Raw genomic sequence first — 16,998 nt, 5'->3', positions numbered from 1 at the left:
GACCTTTGATAGAGTTCACACTGATACAAGTAGTAGTGGCCTACTACAATCTACGTGCCATTACGTCACCAAAGTGTAGACCCGGAAGAAGGTCCAGAGCAAGGTTATTATAGTTTAGCATTTTTAAATTTATTTTTATTTTAATATCATTTTCATATTTAATATTTATTAGTTTCATTATTGACTTTGTTAGTTTTAGTTTTTGTCGTAAACACATGTCTATTTAGTTTTTAGTAATGCAAGTTTAGCAGAATTAACAGAACGCTTTCTAATGTCCAGACCAAAGCAAGACATTTTAAAGATTCCCCTGTAAGTGAGGTCTGGCTCCATCTCCTTCAGTCCAGTGATCAGTCTCCAACTGCTTGGCCTCTATTTTCATTTAAGCTTAGTGATGCAAATGTAGCGACACAAACTTAAAATGGATACGTAGTAGTAAAAGTATGCAAATAAATGCCAAAATGAATCAGTCAAGAATTTCTACTCCATAAATCTACACAAGCTGTGCTCCGACTGAGGGTCTCTGTTCAGTCCTCACTTCACTGGACAATTCGCTCATTCGGAACATCCTGCAATGTCAACACTGATGACACTTGAATAACAAATAATATACATGTGTATTGTCATATTTGAAAGTGCTAGACTGAGTGATAAATGCACATAAAAGTGAAAATGAAAAATGTCATTTGGTTATATTAGATGTGCCTTTTATCTTATTTAATCATAATCATGATATTGTAACTGTTGTGTCTTGCTCACTTTATACCCACAAACATCTGCGCATAAATCATAATTGGGACTAATGAAACTTAATAATGGCAGAGCCTCAACATATTTTCACTGTGTTTATTTTAGTCACACTTTTTACAGTACTGTATGTTGTGATGCTCATGACGTGGGTAAATTTCCCTCTCAACATCCAGATGAACATAAAATGATGTATCGATCGTCCCTTATTCCTGGTTAGGACATTCGCAGTGCACTTTAAACTGCTTCGCGCCGCTCCCTCAGCTAACCTCACATGCCTGATATGGCATCTACAGATATTTTCCTAAACTTCCACACAGATCATATTTTTTCCACCATGGGATGAGAGCTTAATGATTACGAAAAAGATTATTTATTTTTGATCATTATTATTTTATTTCAGTTAGTTTTTCAATAACTGGTGTTAGTTTTTATTTATTTTGACATTTTTGTTTTATTTCAGTTTACGATTTATTTTTTATTTTTTATTTTTATCAATCGTTTTCGTCTTAGTTTCAGTTTCCATTTACGAAAATAACCTTGGCATTTATTGGTGGCATTTGTGGAAAGGGCATGCAATCTCCTGTTCCTGACAACCCTCTGACAATGAACATCTCCCTGCGTCCCTTTCATTCAGGGTCAAGCTGACCTGGACGAAATGCTTGTCTTATCACCTGTTTTTACCCTCTACACAAGAAAAATGTAGTGTTTTAAGTAATCCTTGTTTGTACTGGCCATAATTGATTGGGTAATCCTGGTTTAACATGCATTAAAGCCAGTGCTTAAGAATCTATTAGGCAGCCAACAGCTTAAAAAGGCAGATCTTCCTCTTTTGCTCTCAGGTTGGCTTAATGTACCCAACAAGCATACACACAAGGCACAGCTACGCCCCTGGTCCCTTCACCTTCTCCGCTAGGCAAGGCTCCATCCCATTTGTTTGTGTAAGCTTGTGTTTGTGTGTCACTGTGCTAATCTACAAGGGCTAAGACAATGGAAGGATCTGGTCGGGTGCCATGGCTTGAAAATTCCCCTGTAAGTGAGGTCTGGCTCCATCTCCTTCAGTCTAGTGATACCCCTTGGCCTCTATGGACACCCCACCAAAAAGTCCCCGTCAACTCGACATGACACACGCCACACTGGGCAGTCATCACTGAGACAGCCTGTCATAATCTCCATAAATCTCCCTGCATCAGCACACAGACAAAGAAAGAACGAGAAGGAACGCTTGTAAGTGAGGGAGACCCCCGTAGATGTGAATAATGTTTTATGTTTCGGCTGTGAACTCTGAGAATGGGCAATTCAAGCAGCGCTCACAAAACTGAAAGCAGGAAGCAAGAACTGTGCTTCTTTCACAAGGGGAATCCTGGGACTTGACTCAACCAAGGACCCAAGCATCTTCAGCCAATCAAGGACAAGGATATGGTACACAATTGTGCCATCTCTTCCCTCTTCACATACACACACACAAAGCATAATCCCCCAAAGACCTCTGCCCTAATGGGGCCCACTACTGTAATTACAAGGCATATATTTGGGATCAGGCACTTAAGTAGCCAGCTAAAAGTGGACCCGAAAACAAAAAGCTCTGTAATTATCGTCTGCCTTCTCTCTCTTTCTCGTTCTCTCGATGTCTTTCTCTTTTAGACTTGGGTTACCTGTCATTCCAGCTATTTTTTTGTCAGGAGCTTGTTGTTTCTCCTAGATTTTCTCCCTAATCCATGTCTGGAAGGAGCACTGGCAGTGCTGGCAGAGTGCCGGAGCTGGTGAATGAGATGCACATTTCAGCCCGCGGGGGCTCCGTGACGACACAACACATAAAGATAGCAGAAACTTGAGTCCACATTCGCAGCTCTGCTAGCATATGAATGCATTTTTTTTAACGAAGGGAGAGAGGCAAAGGGGGGTCATTTTGCACTCCACAAAAGCTCTATTGTGCCAGAGAAACTTTATATACATATTAGAAACTTGAAACCCCATAGAATTCTCTGAGCAGGATTCTTGTAACTGTGAACAAGATAACATTACCTACCATTCTCTCCCCTTGCTCTCTCCGCACACACAAAAAGAAGAGAAAAATTCTTTAATCCTGTTTTTCTGCAGGGCTCTTAGACTTCATGATGGAGCCATCTTTTTTTCCAGCAGGGTCATCTAACATCTACGATAAGAGCTCCATGGTCTCCAGGCGTTTTTTGTTTTGTTTTTTTTGCCCTTTAAGGTAACACATTCCCTAGGTCAGGTGTAGTGCTGCTGATGCATGACGTCCACAACGATTTGCTTTGAACATTCTCTTATCCTTTTTGTTCAGCCGTTTTAACCTCTCCAGTGTTCCACCATTGAAATGTTCCCTCAGTGGAGTGTCCCTTCTTCTGCTCTTTCCGGCAATAACCTCCTGAGGAATCCAAATTATTCAAAGACACGTCCCCTGCATACTCCCGCACATTTAAAACTCATGTGTAAGGTGTACATACGTGCATTAAAAGAGACGTTTGCTCATACTCGCGTACATACCAACTTCTTTCCGTTCTGGCACAAGTTCATTCTTGTTACAACAGTTGTAGGGCTCCTTATCTTCCGCTTGAGGAAAGTTAAATAACCGCATTCACAGAACAAATAATCAAGCCATCTCTAAACAATCGTGGGTGGGGGTTGGGGTTAGGTGGGAGTTGTTCAGATCCGAGCACCAGTGTGGCTGAGGAAGACTCAGGGGGTGAGATTGAGGTAGGTATGGAGGGCAGCTGGGGCAGGTGTGTGTTTAAGCACACGTGTATGGGGAGAATGGGGAGGTGCTGGGTGAATGGCAGCAGACGCCACAGTGGTGACATCACTCACAGACCTGTAATTAAAGCACAGCTCTCCACACAAAAGCTGAAGAAAGGTATCGACAGGGGAAGGATGGCCATTTTCATAATGACAGCTTAACCCTGGCAGCCAGCGAATAAAAAGGCTCACAAACGGCCCCTATAGCTTCTAATTACTGTTGTACTACTGTGCAAACAAAAACATCCACATGACCACGCTAATAATCAAATCCACAAATATACACGCACGTTCAGTATGTGTGCAGCATTAAACAGTCCAGGGATAATGAAATAGTTCAACTCAATGGACATAATGACCTTGATAGCTTTCTCAAAAAGGTATAGTTTAGAAAAGTCCATTAAGGTTTAAAATACAAAATAAAGCAGTTTGTTTATCTTCTCTATCCTTTATGACAGTTGAGGAGAAATCTGTATCTGTAGGTCTTTGTTTGAGCACACAAGGGAAGCAGTATTCCTTAGCGCGCGACAATTAGACCGTCTTAGCCGTAGTTCAAACTTCCGCTGTTTTCACATCAATTCTAAATTCCTACTTTTCTTGTCACTTCAAATTAAGAGGCAGTGAAAGTAAACAATGGCGAGAGATGCAGAATCGAAGTGGAAATGGAGGATTTTAACTAAAGTTTCCTACATGGGCACCACTGCTCACCATATCTGAACACTAAGACGCAGCTATGAACTGTTATTCTTATGGAAATGGGGTGAAGAGAAGGTTGTAGCTAACTAAGGCCTCTTTAGCAACTCAATTTGGCCTGCTCTTTTCTGCTATCTCCGTAGGTTTCTGAATGGTTGACAGGGACCTGAGGGAAAGCAGGCACTGCTCTGCTCTACTGGGGCTCCTCAACTCTGGGACGGAGTAATGATTGAACAAGACAAGCTGTGGTGAGTGAATTAATAAACTCATCTATTATGTAGAGTTCAGCGAGATGAGGTTGAGAAATGGGGAGGTTTATTTTTAAAAACAGCCAGGAATACTGGCATCAAGCACATGAGTCACTAATGAATCAGTGCTGAGCAGCCAGATTGCTATGTTCAGTTGTGTTCATCTTAACTTTTTCCAACTGCTCCATTCCGTGACAAAATGTCCTCAGATTTACCAGAGCTGACCGAAAATGCACTTAGCTATCTATTTGTTTGCAAGAGAGAATGTCTGGCAGATATAACCTCATACCTTCACCACGCAGCATTTCTGTGAAGAACGACTGACTTATGAGGGTTAGAAGTGAGCAAAAGATGAAGCCTGGAGAGTGATTCCAGACATGACCCCTACTCTCTGAACTCTGATGTGGGAAGATCACATCCTAAAAAGACTGAGGCCAACTAAGAGAGAAGAATGTCTTTGTGTGAGTCCCTCGCCCTCTTTTTGTCCCTCTCTGTCTCTCTAAGTCTCTAACATGCCCACAGAATCACAGAAGCAAATAAGGGCCTTAAGTATGTTTTAATAGACAAGAGTTCTTTTTAAGCTGCTATGTTTGAAGTCTGAATCAGCTGAAGTGTTCCAAGTCTTGTATAAAGGTCTATCTCACTTTGGGAAAGGGAGACATAAGGAGCGGAAGAGAAATAGAGGGAGTAGCTGAAAAAGTTTGCAGAGTTGAACTGGCAACCTGCCTACTAGCCTGTTATTGCCCTAAGCACTAGGTTTTGCTGCCAAAGGTAGCCACACCTGAACAGATCCAAAACAGTATTAAAGGGATGACAGTCAGGGCACGGGAAGTCTGTGTATGTTTGCATGTCTGTGATAAGATCCAAAGGAGCAGCTGACTCACTTTTAACTACTTTATCCTTGTACAACTCACCACCACTCATCACCTTTCTCATGGCTTTTCTCTTTCTTCCTCTTCACAGATTTTTGATACAGAAGTCTGTTTTGCCTCACCTAAGAACAAAAACTATTAATGTACTCAGATTCTGGCTAATAACAATAGTTGATAACATTTTGTATCCTAAGGTATGATTTGTGTAACTGCTGATGGCGAACCATGCAGTTTCAATCATGGATGAATGTATCAGAGCAAGACACACATATTTCTTGATTTTTGACTTTATAAAATTCTTTATTTGTGACCTCCAGACACTTTTATTGACACAATAGAGTAGAGGTGACTAAAAACAACAGGAATAGGAACAAGAAATGTCATAATCCATATTCACATTTGTATTACCCACTTGACCAACATGGCTCAAAGTGTCAAGAAACATACTGACTTCTAGGTCACAGCTCTGACCGCATCTATACTTCAGCACATTAGTAGGCCTTATTTACTAGTACTTAATAGTGTAGGCTACCATTTAGTTTCAGTCACAGATATACTGTATGTATCAGAAAAATACACACATTTCTTCCCTTCACAGTCTGGCAGATAATTGCAATGTATGCCACCCACCACCAGGCCAAGGACATAAACCTCCTTCTGTTTCAGAGCGGTTTTACGCTGGAAACCCCCCAAAGCATCTAACAGTCACACACACAAAGCACTCAAATAAAGGGAGACATGAGAAGTGTAATCTTTCTTTAAAAAATAGGGAGATGTGGGTACAGTGTATTTTGTAATATATACTAAAACAGCTTTATGAGACTAGAATACCGTGGCAACCAATTAGTGGGTCATCGTGCCCGGTTCATACCCCCTACCAGTGTCCCCTCACGCATGCCCAGCCGTGTTACGACGAACCTGCTCGGGTTCACATGCACATCAAACGTGATTAGCTCTCTGCAGCGGGATTCCCATGAATCCTCATTCTCTCTCATCTGCCACTGACCTCTTCAGCGCACCAGGCTTCAACCCCACCACAGTGGTGTCCCCCTTCAGCCCGGCCCTACCCAGGACCATGGGTCTCTCCTCCGCTTGTGGAAGTAATACCAGATTACAGAGCAACTGTTGTCAAATGTTTATATAATGTGTTTTTTCAAGTCCTTTTCCCCCCTCTCCTTGTTTGGACAGCTGTCCTTTAACAGCGGGACATCTTCAGATGCTGCTCTAGCATGACTCTTCTGCTTTTTTTTGCGGAATTAACGTCTCATTTCAACTTAATAAACATGAAATACATTTCCAATTTGGCAACAGGAAGGCGCCAGGGTTACCGAGGGCGATTTGTGTGTGGTATGATTGAGAGGCCATTCGTGCGGGCACAGGATTTTCCTTTGTTTTATTTTGAGCATACTGAGCACACTGAGTATGTGTGTGCCTGCTTTAATGTACAGATTTTTACATCACAACACCTGATGCTTGGCTGATATGGGCAGCTGTGCATGTGTGTGTGTGTGTGTGTGTGTGTGTGTTTTCTTTGTGGACCTGCATGAGTTAAACATTTGCTCTGTGACTCAGGTATACCAAACATGTCCCAACAGGCCACCAACAGCCCAGCATGGAACACAACGCTCCGCTCAACCCACAAAGAAAAAGAGAGAGAGCGAGAGAGAGAGAGAGAGACAGAGAGAGAGAGAGAGAGAGAGAAGTTTAAAGAAAACAAAAGCGGACGGAAAGAAGAGGAGGAAAAAATGCAGATCACAGAGAAAGCTCCTTTTGTTTGTTGAATCAAAGTAGATCAGCTTAAATGAAATATCCACCAAAACAGGCATTCATGGTGGGGCGCAGGCAATGGGGTAGGAGAGGAGAGAGGTGTTTGCGACCCAAGGGCAGAGGGGGTGAGGGGCAGGGTGTGACTGCCAGATGAAAATCAGCCTGGGCTGGGTCACCTCCACACTGCGAGCCGCTGAGCATGTTATGTAGCAGCTAACCCAGATCCAGATGCTCTCTGTCAACACAGCGATTCCACGGAGGAAACATGGCTTTACAGCACAAGAGACAAACCACTGCATCACAATCACCCATCCACCACCCAACATGCATTTTATTGCTCAAACGCTCGGGAGACCTCAGTATCAACTTTGTCTCTGATTCTATTGCTAAAATTCTTTACGACACAAATGAGACAATTTCTGTCAGTAAGTAATGGTATAAAGCTATACAAATTAAATGTGGATAGCATAGCTCAGATATACATGTACATACACATACAGTGCATATGGGCCATAGCACTGAACTCAACTCAAGTTTGTTCCCTTCTGGAATAGATTAAAAATGAAGGTAGAGATGGGGTTGTGAAAGGGATGCAAAGTGAGGAATCATTTTTACCATGTTTAAATCCACTCTCAAAAACTGCACAGTAAACGAGAAAATTCAGTCTGGAAAGCTTAGAGCTAAGAGGAAATGTAACATTAGCATTACAGTAGCGTGAAACCCTCTAAATTGGGAGGGTCAATCACCTCGAGCGTGCTCTTAATCTGTTCTTCCACAGCTATTGATCAGCGAAATACACTGAAGCTAGGTTATACTGCTAATGTATACTTCATAAGTCCACTTAAAACCACACTGAACAAGACGAGGAAACAAATGACAGAGAAAGAGAGAGAGCCAAAGTCTGACTACCTCAGCTGGGGCCTTCTCTCCCCCTTTCTGTCAGGAGGTAAATAGCTATTGGCTGCTCAATAAGTGGCTTCGGTTCACAGAGTGAGGGGTCTTTTTCCCTCTGCTCTACGCTACCTTGACAAGCAGGTATTGACAGAGCAGTTACACACTAACCCATTGGGGGAAATCCTCTACAATGTGCCCCGGGCAGCTGATAAATGGAACTCATACGCTACCTGAGAGTATAAGCGCCTATATGCACACAAACACACACACGCTTTCTCTCACACACACTAACACAGAGGCATGGTTCACATAGAACGAGACTTGACACATTGAAAACTTGACAAAGCAAAGAAGTCTGATGATGATAACAGGAAGTGAGTCAAAGAGAAAGACGTACAAGGGCGAAAAATGGTCAGTAAAGATGTGAAGGTCATTGACGTTTCCTTGGACACAGATGTTTGTCTCTCTCTCTCTACACCAAAATCATTTTGCTCGGCTTCAAGAGGCACAAGATTACAGGATGGGAAATTATAGTACACAAACGTACGCTCGATAGATGTGGCCATGATCAAAATACTTGATTAAAAAAAAATGAAAGCATTCAATAGCCAATTAAGGCCCTTGGAAACAGCTCGCTGAGTCCAAACACAGCACGGTATTGACACAGAAGAAAAAACGAACAAAAAAGGCGGAGAGGCAAATGTGAGAAAGATTATTATAGTGCTAAAGCATCTGAGTAGCATCGATATGGACGGCCCACCACCAAAGCAGTTCAGCAAATGATAGACAGGTGACACGGTGAAGAGACGGGGTAGTCGAGGGGTAACTGAGAGAAAGCAGAAAGCCCCTCGTAGCGCCGTCTCCTCTCTCCGTAAGCTTGTGGGCTGATAAATAGCCGGGGGTAAGGCACTGGCTATCACTTTGTGATATGATGTCAGTAACCTTCATTGATCCACGTGCAGGCAGGCAGGCCTTATCACAGACTCTCTCTCTGTGATATACTGAGATCTGGGCCCCAGTGCTTTTTAATACACTGCACTTTGGGTGAGGATGTCACAGGCTAACCTCACGGCACCTTGGGCAATATTTTACAGCGGCACTATGACAACCGAGAAGGCTGGAAAAAGAAAATGGTGTCGCTTTACTAGTGGTCTTACAATTAAAATATTACATTTTTAGTGATGCTTGTGAGGATATATATATATATATATATATATATATATATATATATATATAAAAAAAACTGAATCTTAGTATTAAACTTCAATCTGTGCCTTAATTGTATTGTGGTTAATTATATTGAATGTGCACTTGTAGTGTATTTCAAATCTTAAATGTATATGTTTTGCTAAACTGAACTTGATATAATATTAATGAAATGAAGGCAACTTATGTGTACTCAGAGTACACTTTCATGACTCTTTTAGCACACTTAAATACACTTTTGTAATTGTACATTTTAAAACTTAATCTTTTTTCATGCTTTAAAGATGTACAATTTTATTGTTTACTAACATTCTTAACGTGAAGTCCTTGATTATAATTTTACTGTATTGTTAAACTGTTATTATTGTTAAACTGTTATTCGATATTACATTAAAAGTTCATATATTTTATCCTAATTATTGTGACTTCAGCAGCATACACTTTAATCACATTAGACAATAGAAATAATAATGAAATTACATAAAGATGTGCTTAAGTCCTACTTAAATGGTTCAAAAAGCATTCTAAAGTTCAGCTAATTGCATTTAATTTAAATTTAAACTTAAAACGTTACATGTAGATAAGTATTTATTTTACAGCATATTATTTTGTACAAATTACTTTTTTCAAAAGTATGCTTAAGTGTACGTAGAGTAATACGTCCCTCATATTTGTGCTAAATACAAAATGATACATCTTATCAAAATACAATTTCAGATTTACAAGTACAATAGCAATGCACTAAAACCAACGCCAAAGTTAGTAATAACCACACAAAACAACCCTCCAAAACACCTTAGCATTTAGGCAGAGTTTAACATACACTAGTTAATTTTATTCTTGCTCTTTTGTTACATCCTTTAGTATAGTAATAGAGAATACAGGAAATTCCGTATAAAAGAAGAGGACACACCATACAACTTTAGCATTTAAGCTAATTGCTAGGGTTCTGGCTAGTCCCCTTTTTATTTTTAAGGTCATCAGAGTCCAAGAATTATGAGGCAAAAAGTGTTTTTGAGTAGGCCGTGTATGACGAAAAGCAGCAGGCCTGAGCTGAATATTTTTCCGCCACTAAGTTTGGTGGACGAAAGAAACACTCAGACACACACTTCCAGAAAAATCAAGGTGCTGACAGGAACTTCCCTCACTCAGATTTACCCATACACCTGACCTGAGTGAAAACAGACAGACACACACACACACACACACACCCATTTGCTTCTTATCCTTTGGAAGTAACAATCAGTTCACTACCACCATATGACCTATATGTTTAATTTCACAACACAGGCTTCCACATGGGTCCACATCTAGAGAAAAAGTGAAGTGTGACTTGGGAAAATGTATGCATGGCCTCAGGAGGAACTAAATTAGCAATTTATCAGTAAATCTAAAATATAGTAGATTAAGCCTATCAGTCCCTGCCAGTTACACAGGTGTCTACTAACACAAACACTTATTCTGATGTAGTCTATGTGGGCAGAGCGTTGCGGAAGACAAAAGCGTCTGAAGGAATAGCAACAGTATTATCCTATGTATTGATTTTAGCTGTTGGGTATTACAGAGGGAAAGAGTGGTTTTATCAGGCTAAGATCCCCCTACACTTTTTCCTAACTAAACCAGTCTTTCCACAGCTTATCTGGCCAGAGAGGCTATTACTTACACCTTCAATACACCCTTCACCTGGGAGGACAGAAGTTAACACTTTTTGGTGAGGCTACTTGCCTCGTCACGAGTGACGTCATGGATGACCCTGCTGAAAATACCAGCATGGTTAGTCACCAGAACATTCCATGTTTTGCATGCTGGTTCCCATTGTGGGATGTTTCTTCATAAAGATGCTGGCTGACCAGCTTCAACAGCTCAGTTTTGCGGGTGAACATCATAGCGTCATAGCTGGTCCACTAACCAGACCATCACCAAATCTGCAAGAATAAGACTAACCTGGATACTAATGCAGGTACGCTATTTATTATTATTATTATTTTGACACAAATCAATCTGAATATTAAAAATAAAGAATTTGAACTGTGACAATGGTGTTTTGACTTTTTTTTTTTTTTTTAAGTAAAATGTACAAGCATCTCCAGATCGAGCTGCTCTCCAGGGCTTCCTAAAGTTCACCTATAGATTAAGTATGATGATCTAGCAATTAGGCTTCTTCCTCTTCCTCCTTCTGTCTTTCTATCTGCTCTGAATATGAGCAGCAGAATGGAGAGATAATGAGAGCAGTATAATCCCACAGAGGAGTCTAGTACATCCTCTAATCACAGACTAAATGTTGGTTTTAATTACAGAGAATGGAAGATATCCGAAGAGCACAATGCCACTGACGTTTAAAAAAACGGTAAACGCCAATTATCGTACAAAATCTGTGGTTATTCTATTGGCACATCATGCCTCCGCCAAGATATGAGCATCACAAGGAACGCTTTTATTCCAATGTGTTCTCATTTCCCAATATTAATAATGGAGACAGGTTGGGACAGAGAAAACCTCCGCTTCGCAATTACTGTAAAAATCCATAATCTAATCAATGTGCAATTCAAAGGGATTGTCTTAATACATATAAAATATGGCTTGTGCTGAATATGTACACAATGATAGGCTGCATAAATGCGATTGTGAAAATGACCAATGAGGGGATTGCGGCTATTGAGGAAACGAGGCAAAAGTTTAACGATTTACATATTTCATCACAAGGCGAGGCGAGAGTGTGAAAATGCGGGGAAGAGGATTACAAAACAAGTCAATCCATTAAAGAAATACAAGCAATCTTTTTAGAGCCAATCCCGATTTCTCAAGACTTTGACAACGTAATCCACTATGTCAAATACCCTAAGCACACTCAATGGGCTGGGAAAGAAAGCGTGCAAAGATTTTCTGAGTGAGTGTAGACTAAAACCAGGCAGAGGGGAGTGCATTCTGATACCCGGAACTGGCACGCTCTCTTAGGGCACTTCGCCTGACTCCGAGCCCACCTTGTAAATTGCTAGGGGCGGAGATAAATCTTATCTCAGAGACCTGATTAAGTTTTTAATTTACACTCCAATCAATAGCCCAAGTCTATTGGCAATATGTCTGAAACTCTATTTACCAAAGGATTCGCTGCTATCAATTGATCAAGGACCTCGCAGCCATAAATTATAGACATATGTTTGTGTGTCAATGTGTGTGTGTGTGTGGCGGAATGTGTCCGTGCCGGGGGAATTCTTTCGATGAAAAGTGAAACGATGGGAAAGTTTAAGCTGGAGGCAGCACAAAGTTGCCCCCAACAGAGCTGATCGTCTTACATCTACACACCCTCAAAATCACAAAGAGCTCGGGCTCTATCTTTTAACAGCAGCGGCTGGGGGTAGGGTGTGTGCGTTTGGCCACATGTACAAAGATTTGTACAGTGTTCTACCACGTTTGTTACACCAATCCAAGCGTTCAAATGGCCAAATTAAGACATCATTATTACACAATGCTAGTTGAGAAAAACACACTCCAGCACCAACTCTGGCCTGATCCCTCCCACTTCCGGTTCCTTTCTGCAAGAGAGCTATTATCTGTTTACAATCCTGTGCTTTCCAAACGGAACTCTTCAGGATGAATCCGCTCTCGTTGCCCATATGCCGAATTCCTGAGCTCAGTTCGTCTGTCTGGCTGAGAGTCAGAGCAACATGGGAAACAGAGGCAGGAATTGTTCAGGCATCGGTTTGCACCACCATGACATCCAGGAAACGTCCCAATGGCTATTTTAAGCTATTTTGATATTTGTTTAGAACTTCACAGGCTGTGTGTGGTAGAAAAGTCTGGAATAGAGAGAGATTGTGCTCAGGAAATGTGAAGAAAAGATCACAAAATGTACAAAAAGCGAAGGTACCTTCTTTCATAACAGAGGTATGTGAACAACGTGTGTTCTGTGATATTTCTCCAGTGTGGTGGGTAGGGTGCCGGTGGGACTCTCTCACTCTGTTTCCCAGGAAAAGAGCGGAAAGAGGGCAAGTCCTTATCGGCATGGAGAAAGTGTCGTCATAGCATTTCTGCTCTGACCCTGCTGACTCGCCGATTCCTTAACATGAGATCATTCTGGACAGCTGACCTCAATATCACTGTGCTACGCTCTGCCAGCCCGCTGCACATCCACAAGAGCTTCTCCTCTGTATAAGAGCAGATAGTGACCACACTACAGTCCACACCCCCGTCAGCCCAGACACACATACTCCCTTTAAGCTCTGAGAAGGTATAAACTAGAGCTACAGTACAATGAAAATTGGAAATGTTCTAAATGAAATAGCAGTATACCACTACTGTATACTAGTTTTTAAAAACAAAGTGAAACTGTATGTAGTATGCAATGATAAACATTTGTAACATAGTTTGATTTGTTTATAATAGTTAATATGTTATATATTAACACATAAATGCTGTAAAAAAAAAAAAAAAAAAAAACTTTACCTCTATGCATTAACTAATGTTAACAAATTAAACTATTGAAAAGTGTTAACATTATTTTAAGTGGGTGTAAAATTGTCTAAATTTCATAATTCAAGAGTCAAGAAAGTTGATATTGCTTCCAGATCCATAATGATACCATCATGGTGACGAGTGGAGCATGTGCTTGGTTTGAGAACAGATATATTTTAAAGGTTCTCTGTCGCCATACTCATTCAGCAATTGCTATGCTACGCTGATGCTATCAAAGCATTGTGTTACCAATTAGCAAGTTAGCACTAGTTAAGGCTAGCCAAGTTTCCACTACTAAAAATATAAGTTGAGATTACATGATAATTTTAGGTTAAATGTATGAATTCGTTTATTCAAATTTTCACGTTACACGAGTACAAAATGAAAAAATCTTAATCTTTGAATTTCTTAACTTGAAAAATTTGATGCTACTGATTACCTCAATTTATTTTTTTTTATTTTTTTTTGAGTTTTGCCAACTTATTCAGGTATACACATTTGAGTAGTATAGTAATTAGTTTAGAAGTAGGTCATCTGAATGTCCCTTGATTTTAATACATTTGCATACTAGTATGCATACTTCAGAATATACAGCAGTAAAGTAATAGAATAATATGGTATTATGCCATTTTGAATAAACCCAAAAAATCTTTTTCCACTCGCTCACTTTCTTCCTTCCTTCGTATATTTCAAGAGTGAAATAAATAAATGAAAGGAAACACATGCTGGGTTGTATTAAACAGATGCCACATACGACATTCATCCTCACACTGGCTGGTGTGTACATTTCAAACTATACACACGACAGGCAACAGAAGACACGCACACCTACCAAACATTTCTGATGGTGAGTGACCGGAAATGGAGGGAGCGAGTAGAATAAGGCACTGATAAATGATTTGGGGAGGAATTTTAAGTGCTATTTTGTCACGAGGTGAGCCTCACTCTGGTGGACTCTAGCATAAACATGTGTCAGGACTGCATGTAATTACAGAAGAAAAACTTCCTCTTGTACTACGTGCATGAAAAAAAACCCTCACAGACTGAAGTATCTGTGTGTGTTTTATAGCCCCCAAACCTGCTACACATACTTTAAAGATGAACAAACACAAAACACACATTTTGGCACCTACTGCCATAAAGTCCTGTTAAACAAGTGTTAATAAACTGGTAACATGTAATCAGAGTTGTCACATGAATGGCATGCAATGTGAAGAATGGACAAAATCTGGTTTCCAGAATATTCAGGACACGAGTGTGTGCTTGAGTAAACAAGGAACGATTTATGCTCTGAAAATTGTGTAACACTTCCACAAAATGCCTGTCAAAGATCAATCGTGTACGCAACAATCCCACAGTCCCTGATGATGTCCAGATTTGTTTTGATAGAGTCAGTCACTGTAGTTTCTAAAAAGAGGACCATACTGGGGCTCATTTTCCACACTAACCCTCATGTTTCTCAGAGCTGCTATAATTAGCCAACTTTGTTCCTCGCTGCATGTCCAAATGATATTTACATATACAAATCCCATTTGGCTGCAGAGAGACCATTCCAGCAAATCCAGCTAGCAGAGTTTGCTCGAAATTACTAAACAAACAGGATGAATATGTGTCCAATGCATACCCCACAGATAATGAAAAAATATGGATGGTTTGAATGTGGTCACATTGTGTTTTGACTGAAAACGAAACACTCAGCACGAAAGGCATATTACAGTCATGCTGTCAAGTCCTTCTGAGTGTTTCGGGGGTCAGTGGAAGCTCTTTAGCTTGGGCAGGTCAGGGCTTGAGGTCTGAATGCTTTATAAAAAACATTCCAGAGCTCTCAGCAGACAGCCACCGTTGGAAGCAAACGCCCTCAGACGCTGCATAACCCTCAAACTTCTCCTCAAGCACTGCCAAGTCTCTCTCGCTTTCACTTCCTCTTCTGTCCTGCAGATTACTCAAGCGGTTAAGCATCGCATGATGTCATAACACTGTCTGATCGGTGGATGTTATGAGGAAAAAAAGGTGAAAAGTTTCTGTCCTCTTGTTGTAAAGTTTATTAGTGGACACATCTGATATTAAACAGAGCCATATCAATGTGAATGGGATTTCCTGAGTGCTTAACACGCTTTTTTACCTCTGTGTTCTCAAGCCTGCCTCATTAGGGGCCATCTTGATTAGCTGCGGAAGGCTTTGTTGAAGAGCTATTTGTACGTTCACTAAGAGTGAATGAGCAAAAGAAAAAAAGAGAGAGGGAGGGAGAACGAGGCAGGTTCGCAGGTTTCAGTTGAGGCCTCGCCCTTGCTCTGCCACGATTGTAAACTTTTTCTGTTGATATGCAAAGCAGTGCAGATCATTTGGGTCCCCATGGCAACAGCGCCCCTGCTTTGCACAAATGTAATGATTAATCGCGCCTTTGATAACAATGGCCGGCACCGCTGTTCCAACATAAATGCTGTGAGGAAGACAGTGTGTGACTGCAGGGGGATCCATACACAGACCTACACGCACACCCACTCCCCTGCTGTCGACCATTCGCTGAATGCGAGGGGTGTGTGGCCATGTGCGACCACGTGCTAGCTCGCACTACTTTACAAATCGGAAAACTAGCCTTGACTGCAAGTTTGGTTCTCTTATGTGCTCTCTTGTGAGGACAGACAGATGGATAGACAGACAGACAGACAGACAGACGATAGATAGATAGATGGATAGATAGATAGATAGATAGATAGATAGATAGATAGATAGATAGATAGATAGATAGATAGATAGATAGATAGATAGATAGATAGATAGATGAAGCCTTTGTGTGTATGTGTTCGTCCAAGCCAATGTTGCGGCTTGCGAGTCAATGCAGGAATGTGGCCAGAGTTTAGGTCTCTGAAACTGTAATTCAATCAGCGCTACTTGGCTTTGACGCAGATTCACTTTGTCAGTTGCGCTTTACCATTAATTTATCATTTCGAAAACAGAGACAATCCAAACAATCATTTCTCTCTCCTCTGATACCTGTCAGAGAGGGGTGGGCGCAAATCTAATAACTACATTTTATTGGCTGACATCACAGCTTTACTCCAACACGTGGACAGGCTCCACCTAGACTCGTGAAGTGGGTTAATCATGAGGGACGGATCCTCTAGTTGCTACCAGCCAGATGAATATCAACCACAGGCCTGACAGAAGGGCTCACCCAGTCCACCCCCCTGCCCAAAGCCGCATATACATACTACTGAAGGAAAGTCAACAGTGTGTTATGTCTAGTGTCCAGATGGTCAGACGTGGTATAGAAAAATGGCCTCTGAAAGGGGCCGGACTGGGAGCTTGGCCATGCAGGACAAGGTTAATGGTGCCGTGAAGAGAAACAATGATTTCACAGAGAG

The 16,998-nt window shown here is 41.1% G+C and overlaps 1 protein-coding gene across 8 annotated transcripts in view; it reads right to left on the bottom strand.

The window, feature by feature from the left end:
• zfhx3b (zinc finger homeobox 3b) overlaps positions 1-16,998 on the bottom strand; it is a 267,683-nt gene that overhangs the window by 113,141 nt on the left and 137,544 nt on the right. The window contains exon 1 of one of the 8 annotated variants that reach the window (XM_079865450.1): positions 6,321-6,341. The exons of the other annotated variants lie outside the window; for them this stretch is intronic. The gene's annotated coding sequence lies outside the window, so the exon portion shown is untranslated. Of the gene's footprint in view, positions 1-6,320; positions 6,342-16,998 lie in introns of those variants that run through there. 8 annotated transcript variants of the gene reach the window in all.

The sequence above is a fragment of the Squalius cephalus genome, assembly GCF_949319135.1.
Source record: "Squalius cephalus genome assembly, chromosome: 3".
Classification (NCBI taxonomy): Eukaryota; Metazoa; Chordata; class Actinopteri; order Cypriniformes; family Leuciscidae; genus Squalius; species Squalius cephalus.
This window is presented reverse-complemented; position numbering and strand designations above follow the sequence as displayed.